The 13,327-nt window shown below is 37.0% G+C and overlaps 1 protein-coding gene across 1 annotated transcript in view; it reads left to right on the forward strand.

Moving 5' to 3' along the window:
* Positions 1-13,327, forward strand: part of LOC118562518 — a gene marked incomplete in the record, with an annotated part of 354,708 nt that overhangs the window by 234,246 nt on the left and 107,135 nt on the right.

Here is a 13,327-nt window from a genome sequence, read left to right on the forward strand (position 1 = left end):
TTTCAACAGGAAGTTAAAGCTGGAGATGTACATCTGACTGAAACCAAACAGTAGTTTCACATCAGCATGGAACAATTTGGTTAACCTAAACTCAGGCTCCTTCTTTTCACACAGACCTTTTACAATCAAACAATTCAGCTTTTATTTTTTTATTAATTATATATTGATTAAAATATGGTTTTACCATGACCAAAACTCCAACTATATACATTAGGGGTGTAACAATAAACCAAAAATGTACATTCAAGAAACAAATAAAATTCAGTGATTTTTTTTCTTTTTGTTTTTTAATTCTGTCAGAGGCTTTTTCATAGTCTGAAAATAATACGTTTGCTACAAGATAAGACTTTTAAAAAGTGGAACATGTAACGCTAACTGGAGATCTAGTTGATTTAATTTAAATGAATAAAAAGGTATGAGCAGACATAGCCAATGCCCAGAAAAGATGTAGTCTATTGAAAAATGTTAGCGTTAATATTTAGACATTTTTAAATAAGAATGTCCCCACATTTAGTAATAAAACATGTTTAAATCACTTTGGGGTTGTTTTAATTTTTGAACAACCTATAGTGCACCAACTTTACCTGAAACCAGCATGAGCAGCTATTGTGAAAATCCCCTCTCATCAGTGGAGGTTCCTCAGCATGCATTTTATAGAATGAATGGACTTTGGCCTGATTGGATGCAACATGTCGTCATTTGGATCAACTGATTACCTTTAATGTTTAAATTTTGCTTGACATTCTTCCAGGTTTGATTCCGTTTAGCGATTTCATTGAGGGAAGATTTTGTGTCAGGTGTTAACTTTACATCAGAGACAACAAAAATCACATGCTGGGTTCCCCAAGGGTCCTTCTTGGGTCTCCCTTCCTATTCAAAATACACATACTCTCATACTTCAGATCATAAATAAACAACATCTTAAGTTACCATACCTATGCAGACGACAAACAGCTCTACATCACAATGTCACCAGATATTAATTAACCCATTCAAACACTGAGTAAATGCTTAGAAGAAATAAATGCATGGTGCTGAAATGTCCTACAGGTGAATGAAAACAAATGTTAGGGATTATGAGATTACAGAGACTGGACTTCAAAATTGGTTATCATGGAAATTACAGCTAGACAACAGACTCTGGAGGCACAGAGTCTGACATACTTAGATTTGACAGAATGACTAATTAGGGGAAGACATGTCAGCTAGGACACATCTACATTATAGTATGATCTTCTCCACCAATGTGTTGAATGGAACGCTGATATCATACTGTGCATGTCCCTGAATGGGTGTACACAATTGGTCCTACTTAATGTCTGTGTGAGGTATGAACGGGGCTCTCTCTGGTGTCCGTAAATCTGCCCGTTGCATTGTTGTTGTGTATGAGAGCCCAGTACTGAAGCTGTAAACATCCTTCTGCCTTTTAGATTAAATATCCTAAAATATAGTTTTGGTTCCAAGAGTCTTTTTACTACTAAAGAAGTCTACAATAGAAACCCCACATTATTCAGGAAAAGAACCTGGGGTGACCGCAGCCAGGTCAATCATTTAATACAAAACTGAAATCTTAATTTTTGGACCAATAGAGGCGTGATTAAGAATTAGCACACAACTTCAGCTGCTTCAGATAGTATCCACTGATCAGGTTCGAAATCTGGGTGTAGTGGTTTACTTAGACGTGAAGCTCCAAAAACATTTTACACAATTACAAAGTTAGCTTTCTATCACCTGAAGAACATTTTCAGGATTAAAGGACAAATCTCTCAGCAGTATCTCAGAAACTAATAAATGCATTGATCTTTTGTCAAATTGATTACTGCAACAGAGTTTTCACAGGTCTGCCAAAAAGGTTAATCCGATAGCTGCAGCTGATCCAGTAAACTTCTGCCTGCATCCTCACTAAGGCTAATAAAGTAGAACCCATCACCCCAGTTCTAAAGTCCTTACACTGGCTCCTTGTTACACAGAGAACAGAGATTAAAATACTTAAGTTAGTCTATAAATCACTGAATGGCTTAGCACGGCTTAGCACGGCTTAGCACGGCTTAGCACCCAGAGCATACCCAGAACCAGAATCATGCATTGAGGAGCACCATTTAGTTCTCATGTTCCACTTATCTGGAACAAACTTGTAGAAGACTGTAAAAGTGCTGAAACTCTAAGTTAATTTAAATCAAGTTTAAAAACCTGTATGTTTAGAGTTGCCTTTGACTGTTAATGTTTTATTTTTTTTGTCCGACTTGTCTTACATCTTGAGCGGATGCCAATATTTCAATTCAATGTGCTTTCCTCTGTAATGCTTTATTTTCGCTTGGTCTGTTCATGTACAGCATTTTGAATGGTATTGTTACTTAAATGGGCTTTGCAAATAAACTTGTCTTGCAGTACCTTTGTGTTGAACAACCTCTGTAACTTATTGGGGAATGCTTATAATGAAATAAAGTGTGGATTTTGTCATTTCTCCACTGAAGTTGCATGACATATCTTAATGTTCCTGTCATTGTTTTCAGGTGTTTGGCCCACATGCAGAACGTTTAACATGTTTATTAGAAGGAGGGTGAGCCGGACCCGATCGGCATGGGAGGTGAGAGCCGGCGGCCTGCTGTCAAGGACAAGGGGAACAAGGACGGAGTTCCCACGATGGACTTGACTTAAGACTTCTCGCGATCGAGGGGGAGCTTCAGAGCGGGATCCGGCGCTGAGGCAAATGAGGGAACTCGGTTAGAGACTTTGCAGGACGAGGGAGCACTTCAGAGCGGGATCCGAAGTGCTCCCAATGGCACTGGCAGCACCTTGACTTTGGAACCAACTTCCTTTAGACCTGTGCTCCATCACAGACCCAGGTATATTTAAATCTAAGCTTGAGACTTATTTTTGTTTCAGGCTGGCTATTAATATGAAGTTGCATGGTGGCATTTTATGTATGACTTTTATTTTCCGGTTGTCTGCTTTTATGATTGTATGTGTTTTATGCATTGTGATCTTACTGTTGAGTTCTTAGATCACCTGAGTTGGTTTTAAAGCACTATATAAATCATAATTAGATTTAGTTAAGGACAAAATTATATTGATCTTCCACCACATTAAGCTCATAAAAAATGCAGACTCTCTCCTCTACAAGAGACCTTTAAACCTTCCCACTTTTACTAGAATGAAGCCATTGATGTGCGTCTTGCACAGTAATACATGGCTATATCCTCAGTCCTCAGATTGTTCATCAACGGATAGACTTTACTGCTGCAGTCATCTTTCAGGATGGTGGATCTGCATTGGACAGACTGGGGGTAATAGAAATGTGAATTTCCTGTGTGTATAAAAGCAATCCATTCCAGTCCTTTTCCACAACCCAGTTCTCATGATAGTTGCTGAATGAGAATCCAGAGCCTGAACAGGTCAGTCTGTGGGATTCCCCGGGCCGTTTAACCAAATGGTGGCTATTTTAAATAATTAAGAAAATAAACATGTTAACTGATTTTACAATTTTTGCTATGATAGAAACTTACCGTTTTGCTGTCTACTTTGGGAATCTTCAACATAAAATAAACCCAATAAATGAGGAAAAGTGTCTAAAACCTAATCATCACTGTGTTGTTTAAACCTTGTTTTATGGAACCCATGATGAGTTTAAGCTATTTTAGGTTCCCTAATAATCAGTAAATCACTGTGAGATATGTAAATCCATGGGAGATTTAATCGAATCCACGAGGAGACAGATTAGAAGGAACACAAGTTTATTCATATGTTATGTTTACACTGCAGGGAAATGCGACCCAAACATTATCTTTTTGATTTTTATCTTTTCACCCAAATGATAATAATGATGAAATAAAAAACTCAGACTTGTGCTACTTCCATATGTGGTATTAATATGTATTGTACAGTTTTTCAAAGCCTCCACTGTCTGCAAATTTTATCCATCTGTTACCTCCCTCTTCTGACTCTCACTACACATCCACACACAGTAATAGCAGTTAGTGCTCCATAAAAGACCATTGTTAATATATGTGCTGCTATTTTTTGCCTTACTTTATCTTGTTATGGTGTGATCTTATTTTCAGCACCCATTGCTCACTAGCTTTCTAAAAGGGAGGGACGTCAGCCGGTATCCCCCCTTGTTTTTTTTTCCTTCTAGAAATAATTACATTTACTATTATTTCAGTAAACAGTGCACTGCCGTGTGATGTCTCCTCCTGTTATCTGCACGTACGGGTTGCTTTGTGGCCTTGAACCATCCAGACAACAGCGTGATGGCGGTCATATTTAATAGTATGAACAGCCACCTAAAAAAAAAAAATCACATTTCAGCTCGAAATTGGAATTAAGCATCAAGACCTACAGTGTAAACGTGGCCTTAGAGTAAACAGCTAACAGTTAAGAGAATCACCTGTGCAGTCCAATGCCTTGTTGTATCCCATGATCAAATGAACGTAATTTGATTGGCCAAAAGCCACTCGCTTGATTGCTGTGGCTTGAGTCACTAAAAGGTCAACTCATTTGCAGGGAAATTTCTTTTGCTGAATTTAAGCTGCCAGATTTTTAAAAGTACATTTTCATGGTTAAATTGTGCTAATACTTTTTTGTAGTTGAATATTTAAAGATGAATTTTGCAGGTGAAATTTTTGGAGGTGATTTTTTGCAGGTGAATTTAAAGTAAAAAAAGAGAATCACAAACATAATTTCACAGGTTAAAAAATTTGTTACAAATTCACAGTCTAAAAAAAGTCTGACTCTATTGAGACTGTAATTTGTCCATAAAAAAATCATATAAGAATTTGCAGGGTGTTTTGTCTTGCATTTTTCAGGAGGAGGAGCCAATGCAAAACAGATCAATTCAATTTCTTCATATGTGTGTCAGAGAAAAGTTCAGGGACTCGTTCTCACAAACTAGCAGTAAACAGACATCATCCCAGGGACCTTCTACAATGATCAGAAAAAAAATATTTCGATATTCTTTTTATTGTTTTTTGTTTTATAACTGGTAAGAATATGGAGCATTAGGTGGAAAAAATAAGAGGATGTTTATGCTGTTACATTAAAAAGCTGTATCGATTTCTACAGGTACTGATGGCCAAACTCTAACCCAGTCTGAATCAGTGGTTAAAAGGCCTGGAGAATCCCACAGACTGACCTGCACATTGTCAGGTTTCACTAGCACTCCTTACATTAACTGGATCAGGCACGCAGCTGGAAAAAGACTAGAATGGCTCGGCTGGATCAATCCTGCTGGTGATAGCAGTGGCTTTTCTGAGTCAGTGAGAGATCGGTTCACCATCTCCAGAGACAACAACAAGCAGCAGGTGTATCTGCAGATAAACAGCTTGAAGACTGAGGATTCTGCTGATTATTATTGTGTCCGAGACCCACATTGACACAGAATACATGAACACTGTACAAAAACTTTTCAAGGCATGAATAGTTTTAACAAGCGGCCACCACAGGGGGAGCCATCAGACCATTTAAGTAGCTTTTCTGTGACAGCAAGAAGATTTTGGGCCTGATCTTCAAAAGTTTGCATATTTTAAAATAGGTGGAAATTGATTAGTGTGTGCAAAGCTAATCTTTATACAAGGTGCTCAGCAGTCTGAGTGCATTCATAACTTATGGCAAGAGGGATTTTTTTTTCTCCCTCAAAGTTCCTTTATGGGCCCATACGAATAATCGTTATGTTGTATTAAATTACTATAGAGCTACCTTGGTTTGGAATACTTTGGATCAGGTGACTGTTGTGCGTGGTTAGTGGAAGTACCATTACCATCATTAACTTCAACTCCAATGCTTTCTTTTATGGCCACTCTCAAACTGCCAGTAGCACATTCAATTTACAAATTTAAATGGGGGGGCAAAAAGGATTTGCACGACTTATCATTATGAATTCAATCTTTGTAGCTCACCTGCAATACTCCCACTTATTGCACAAAGAATATATATATATATATATATATATATATATATATATATATATATATATATATATATACATATATATATATATATATATATATATGTCTTACACACAAGACTGATACACATCATATAAAAAGTACAATTTCAATACATTTTTGAAATATGTCCAAAGAAGAAAGCCCTTTTTTTCCCAATACCTTACATTTTTTATTCAATATCACTTCATAGGATAGTATGTGAGAATCTATTGAGAAGCCCAAAAAATACAGCTGATGTTAGATGCCTAACATTTCAATTCAGAGCCCCACTGTCATCCCAAATGTACCAATTTACATTCAGTTTCGTAAAATGAGGGGATACTCTTGCTTACTAAAATAAACAAAACAAAACATGCTATGGTCGACTCAAACCAAGCTTTAAATTTCATTGTATAAACCATAATATAAACCCGATTTAATCAAAACATGATTTTCTTACCAGTAGAAGAAGAGTAACATTTAAGCCAAACTGTTGTGAATTATCCCGCTCAAATTACTTAAGTGATGGGAAAAGTTACAAGTTAATTGTTGACAACTTCTACATAAAAGTCATGGAAATTCATGAGACAATAGCCAAATCGTATGGTTTCTCATTGAAATATCCGAGGCTTTAGAAGGTCTGGGAAAGGCTGCTGGGAATAACTGAGTGAAATATAGACATGGGCATATTTTGAAGTCAGAAGACTCCAAAACACACACAATATTACCACACCGACAGTAAGCAATGGTACCATACTCAAAAAACTTCATATCCTCTAGATGTGACCACCACAGATCTGGGTCTTGCGGACTCTCATACATCCTAAAAACATGTTTCTTCTAAAATTCAATAAGATTTAAAAAGTTACTTGACAAGAATATTTTAATACATTGAGCAGTGAGATTGACAAGGTTGGAAAGATGAAACTAATTGTAAATCAACTACAAAGGGGATTTTTAAGGTGGAGCCCATGCAAAACAGATATCTTCTGCTTCTTTATAAGTGTTGCACACCACATTCAGTCTGATAGATACGCTGCAAATAGAACTGAGCTCAGTAGCTTTTACAATGGTTAAACAAATTTATTTTGTTGTTCTTTTCATTGTTTCTTTTATTACAACAGGTAAGAACACAGTTTTAATTAAAACAAACTATGAACTTTATATGGTTTTAATAACAAACTGTTTTTTCAGGTTCTGTTGGTCAGACGCTGACTGAGTCTGAACCAGTGGGTAAAAGGCCTGGAGAATCCCACAGACTGACCTGCAAATATTCAGGGTTTAGTGGCACTCCTCACATCGGTTGGGTGAGACAGGAAGCTGGAAAAGGACTGGAATGGATTGCTTGGATCCATAGTAATGGCGGTGAAAGCTACTACTCTCAGTCAGTGAAAAACCGGTTCACCATCGCCAGAGACAACCACAGGAATCAGGTGGATCTGCAGCTGAACAGCTTAACTAGTCAGGATTCTGCTGTTTATTATTGTGCTCGCAAGTCACAATGACACAAAAAGCAGAACTACTGTACAAAAACTCAACACAAGAGCCAAGATCAGAAGTTTATTCCTTGAACTTTTTAGGTTACATTTCAGCTTCATCACCAGAATAAATAACACCAGAACTGTTTATTAGAGCGTATTATACACTGCTCTAAAATTAAAGGGAACACTAAAATAATCCATCCTAGATCTGAATGAATTAAATATACTTATTAAATACTTTGTTCTTTACATAGTTACATCTGCTGACACCAAAATTGCACATAGATTTTCTATGAAAATCAAATGTATTAACCCATGGAGGCCTGGATTTGGAGACAACCTCAAAATGAAATAGGAAAAACCCACCACCGGCAGATCCAACTTTGAAGTAATGCCCTTAAAGCAACTCAAAATGAGGCTCATTAGTGTGTGTGGCCTCCACATGCATGTATGATGCCTGGGCATACTCCTGATGAGGTGGCAGATTGTCTCCTGAGGGATCTCCTCCCAGACCTGGACTAACACATCCATGTGGTGGATGGAGCGAGACATCATGGCCCAGATGTGCTCAGTTTGATTCAGGTCTTGGAAACGGGCGAGTCAGTTCATAGCATCAATGCCTTCGGCTTGCAGGAACTGCTGACACACTCCAGCGACATGAGGTCTAGCATTGTCTTGCATTAGGAGGAACTAAAGCGTTCCCTTTAGTTTTTTAGTAGTGTTTAAAGCTGTGTTTTTCAGTTGCACTGTGTAAATATGAAATAAACTATTGTCACTGATATCAAGATAAATGCTGGAAAATGATAATAATAAGAAGAAAATAATATTTATATCATATTTATTTTTTAAAGACCAGAAAACGTGAACTTTTCAGGTTTTATTTTATGGATGGATTTTATTGAATTCATCCATCCATCCATTTTCTAACACGCTTATCCCTTTTGGGGTCACGAGGGGTGCTTGTGCATATCTAAAGCTGTCTTTATTAAATCTTCTGATGATACATGTGGAGTATGTTAATTTCGTTTAAGTCATGTCTTTCTTTTGCTCACATGTTGCAATGCATGTTGGGGCATGCAGGTTATCTTTAGAGAAACAGGTAGAAGTAGTGATAGTAAATTACATTTGGAAAGCAGTTGAAGAGTTCCATTTGAAGATACATTTAGACAAAGTTTCACAATGTACAAAGCAAATTTACTTTGTATACAATATGAGGAGAAAAACAGTTGCTTGGAAAAGGGTTTTCTTGGTATCCTAATTCTTAATTAGAATTTTAGACAGGCTTCTTATCATGCTACAAAATGCAAGTGGCAATAATACTGAACCTAGTGAATGTGTTATTACATTGTTTCGGTGAAATGAGAGTGACGAGGAGACAAAGACTGTTTAAGTAAAATGTTGGAGGGGATTTTTGTTATTTCCGTTAGATTTCTGTATATAATCTATTTACAGCACATTTAGTGCTACAGTTGTGGTGGCTAGAAACATTTGCAACTTTCTCATCTAAAGTTTTATCTAAAGGTTTATTCTAAGACATTAAATAGTCTGGGTCAGTGGTTTATGTTACATGTTTTTGTTAAATGCAACATATCACAACTGTTTGTTTATTGAGCTTGGGAAAAATAACTATAATAAAACTTTATTGTCAAAAACAGTGACTGCTTAAGGACAGAATTACGTGACATATGAACTTAAGATCTACTGTGAGGAGGAGTTTATGCAAGTAGATGTCCTCCATATATCAATGCCAGATTTAACTAGCTCCACCATCTACTGTAGAGGTAAAATATATACTAAGTATATTTAATGTGAGTGCATGTCAAAACTCTCTTTTTTCCACTTAAATAGGCATTCATGTTCAGACTGTGACAGAATCTGCACCAGCGGTTTAAAACCCAGGAGGCTCCCACAAACTGAGCTGTACGTGTTCTGTATTCACATTTAGCAAATTGTGGATACACTGGGTCAGACAAACTCCTGGGAATGGACTGGAGTGGGTTGCCTTTGTACAGGATACAGCTACTGCTTAGACTCAGTCAGTCCAAGGCAGATTTACCATCTCCAGAGACAACAGTACACAGCAGGTGTATCTGCAGATGAAAACAGAAGTTTCTGCTGTTCATTAGTGTGCCAGAGAGCCATCACAGTGACTCCATTTGGTTCAACGGTTGTACCGAAACCCCGAGTGTAAATATGTTGGGATGAAGTGAGAGGAATTTGCTAGTTATTGAACAGCTTTTACAGTTCATTTAAATGTTTGTAACCAATACAGTGTATTAATGTTTTATATAGATAGATAGACAATGACTGAAGCAGAAGCAGGAAGTTTGAACCAAAGGAAAAACTGGGGAAAATGCTATGAGCAGCCAAAATAATAATAAAAAAGAAAAAATATATAACTAAATGAAGTTATGTCTTTTTGGAGTTTATAGTTATACCACATTTAATAAAATCTTGGATATCCGTAACTAGAGATGCATACAGTACATACACAATCACATGAACAGCAGTATTTGGAAGGTTTCAGTGTTTCATGTTAATTATCAACTGAATCTTCAATGTATTATTTGATTCCAGCATCTGCATCCAATAAAAAGGAAATATTTATTGGCAGTGCCAGTGAGAACTGATGAATAGTTTGCCAATTAATTTCAGGTCTTTTAATCCTGCAGATCCTCTTTGCAGATAGGGATATAATATTGTATTGTGTTACTATATTCTCTACAAACCACTGAAGACCTTTAAAACCTGGTGGGGCACAGACCACAGACACTCCCTATGAAGAATGTGATGCAAATCAGCAGAGGGATCATAGTATTTCTGCCCTGCTGAATCACTCATCGACTTTGTGAAGAACATCAGAAGTTCACTCTCTTACATTACGAGAATGAATACTCTTAGTCTTGCGCTGTTTGTTTTCTTTCTTCCCTGTAAGTTTTCTTGCTTTTCTAAGTCTTGCAATTTCATTGATATTTAATTAATATCATCAATTACAAAAAAAAAAAAACACAATTGTTTTTTTTATTATTATTATTTAGGCTTTACAGGTCAGAGTATGGAGTCCATTCCTTCCAGTCAAGAAGTAAAAAAGCCCGGGGAGACTCTGAGTCTCTCCTGCAGAGGATCTGGATTCTCATTTGATTGCTGTAGCATGCACTGGATCAGACAACCGGCAGGGAAAGCATTGCAATGGATGGGACGTGTTTACAGTCACGGCAGAACAACACAGTATTCTAGCAGTTTCCAAGGTCGAATAGAAATCAGCAAAGATAACAGCAACAGTATGGTATATCTGAGATTGCCCAACTTAAAGCCAGAGGACTCTGCTGTTTATTACTGTGCCCGAGATGCACAGTGTTTTAATACAGAGGAGAGGCTTAACAGAAACTACAGAAAATTGTCTCAGAGTGACCTTATGGTGGCAGTGTTGGGTAAAAATATTATACTGCTGAGTGAGGAGTGTGTTACATGAAAGCTACAGCTGATTTTATTAGTTTATCAGTTATTTAATCATTTTAAAACTTACAAAATTTGTTTTTTTTCTTTATTAAACACAAAATGTCTTTACAATTTACATTGCTGTAACCTGTTAAAAGTAGAACCTGACTCTGACCTGTTGACACTGGTCTTTTATCATGCCTGAATATATTTTAGTCATTCAATTTTCAAATCAATTGAACTTGCAATTTTATAATTACACAAAAATAGTTGACTGTAAAGAATATAGAAAGCTGAACAAAACAGTAATGGATTATTTCAAATTAAAAGTGAAATAATATTTTGCACATGATCAGTGAGTCCTCATACATTTACCAGTATATTTACCAAAAATTTCTGAAAGAAATCTGAGATGAGTTTAAAATTTTTAGACAATTCATGTTTTTCATGGATATCTCGACTGGCTCTGTGATTTAGCCTTTTCACTTGATCTCAGATTCGGCCACAACAGTTAAATATTTCCATTTGTCTATTGTCTATGCCCACCATGGCGCAGAGGTAGGATACACCGTGGACAAGACACCAGACCATCACAGGCAATTCAATATTAACTTATTCTATTTTTAAAACTTCTTGACTATGTTCATTATTTCGAAGTCTACACTTTCAGGACTTATTGAAATGGTTTAACATAATCTCATGCAGACAATCTTAGAAAAAAAAATAACGATTTGAGCACATTTATTCATTGTAAAGTAAAATCTGACATTGATGAATAATGTTTACTCACAAAAATACTAAATTTACTGTTTACAGTATTTACACACATTAATCAAAAAAAGCAAAAAAAAATTCATATTAAATCTTCAAGTAATGTTTGAAAAATATTTTGTAAACTCACGTGGGATAAATTTCATCTACCCTCTGAGGCGGAGTCAATGCAAATCACTACTATTTTCTACTTGTACTTATCTGGCTGCAGAGGGCATAACAAAGAACAGAGCACACTCCAGTTAACATGATGAGTTATAGGACAGGGCTGCTGCTTTTAAGACACATTCCCACAGTTCCTCCAACATTTTGCCTTCTCAGTGTCGTTACAATGTTTACGTTTAATGTTAGGTGTAACAAGAAAATGCACCACGCATGTCCAGGAAAATTCCCTCCATAGGTCAGAACTTGACGTGTAGATCACATAGTCATAAAGATGCTCAGCTGTTCTGGTTTCTCCGTCAAGCCAGACGTGGTTGTTTTGAGCTTAGCAGACAGGCGAACGCAACGAAAAGTCGAAAAAACGGCAGTACAAACAATGACTAACACATTGAAAGTATGAACATCAGGCTTCCCGCAGTGCTATCTTGGCGAGGCGGCCGCCGCGGTGGCGTCTCGCCAACATTCAAAAAAAAAAAAATAATAAAATAAAATAATAATAATAATAATAATAATAAAACTTGATATGCTTGCATGTTTATTTGAGGTTAACACGCGGTTCTTTGTTGCTTTCGCGTGTGCATATAGTGAATGGCAGGGCAAAAACACATGTAAAGCAAGACCGACTCTCGCGGTCTTGCATCAGACTTCTGAGCCTGTGGGTGCGGGCCGAGGGCTCTTGCAATTGCAATTGCGGTAATACCCCCACAGACCACCAGGGCGGCCGAGAAAACCTTTGTTCGACCTGAAATGACTCATTTAATCATCCAAAACGGTATGGAACACATTAATTAACTGAAAAATGTTGCATAGTATGCCTTTAAGATATGTTGTATTACATTTTCTCTCTGTTTGTAGACATGTGTATAGTTTGGATATTGTTTTTTTTGGGAGGTCTTCTGCTGGAATCTAATAAGATTTTAAATATACCCGTCTCATCCTCCTCCAAAAAATGTATATTTTTATTGTAATGGTATCTTAGCTGAAGGTTAAGATACCATTACATTTTGTAAACTCGTGTTCTGCTTGGGAGAAAAACTGTGTGCGTACTTTGGCCATGCTGAACAGCCAATAGCAGCATTGCTGATCATTGTTTCTACTATCGACACATTTCCCCTTTTAAACTGACGCGTGAACGCGCAGTCATCTCAGACAACTCATTCCAGCCATACTAATCATAAACAACAGGTGTGTTCGAAGAACCCAATTAGCCGGATCATGATTAGCCGGATGAAATCATCTTGGATGTCTCATTTGATCTCGGATGTTTTAAGCAACGTACGAAGAACTAACCTTCCTGTAGCCAGATTCACAAGCTCGGCAGAGCGAAATACATCTTGCTAGAGTCAGGTTAAAGAAGAACAGGCCCCTGGGGGAAACACCTGACAGAAGGGAAGTGTTTATTATCTGAGTCAAATCAGATGCTATGACAGGCAAAATCCTATTAAAGAAAGCTGTGAGTAGAACAACAAGGCAGCAGGAGGAGTAACTTAGCTGTTGGAACATTTATTCTAGGCCTTTGTGGTTTATTTGGCTGAATTGAGACATTTTGTC

The sequence above is a fragment of the Fundulus heteroclitus genome, unplaced genomic scaffold (genome assembly GCF_011125445.2).
Source record: "Fundulus heteroclitus isolate FHET01 unplaced genomic scaffold, MU-UCD_Fhet_4.1 scaffold_95, whole genome shotgun sequence".
Lineage (NCBI taxonomy): Eukaryota > Metazoa > Chordata > Actinopteri > Cyprinodontiformes > Fundulidae > Fundulus > Fundulus heteroclitus.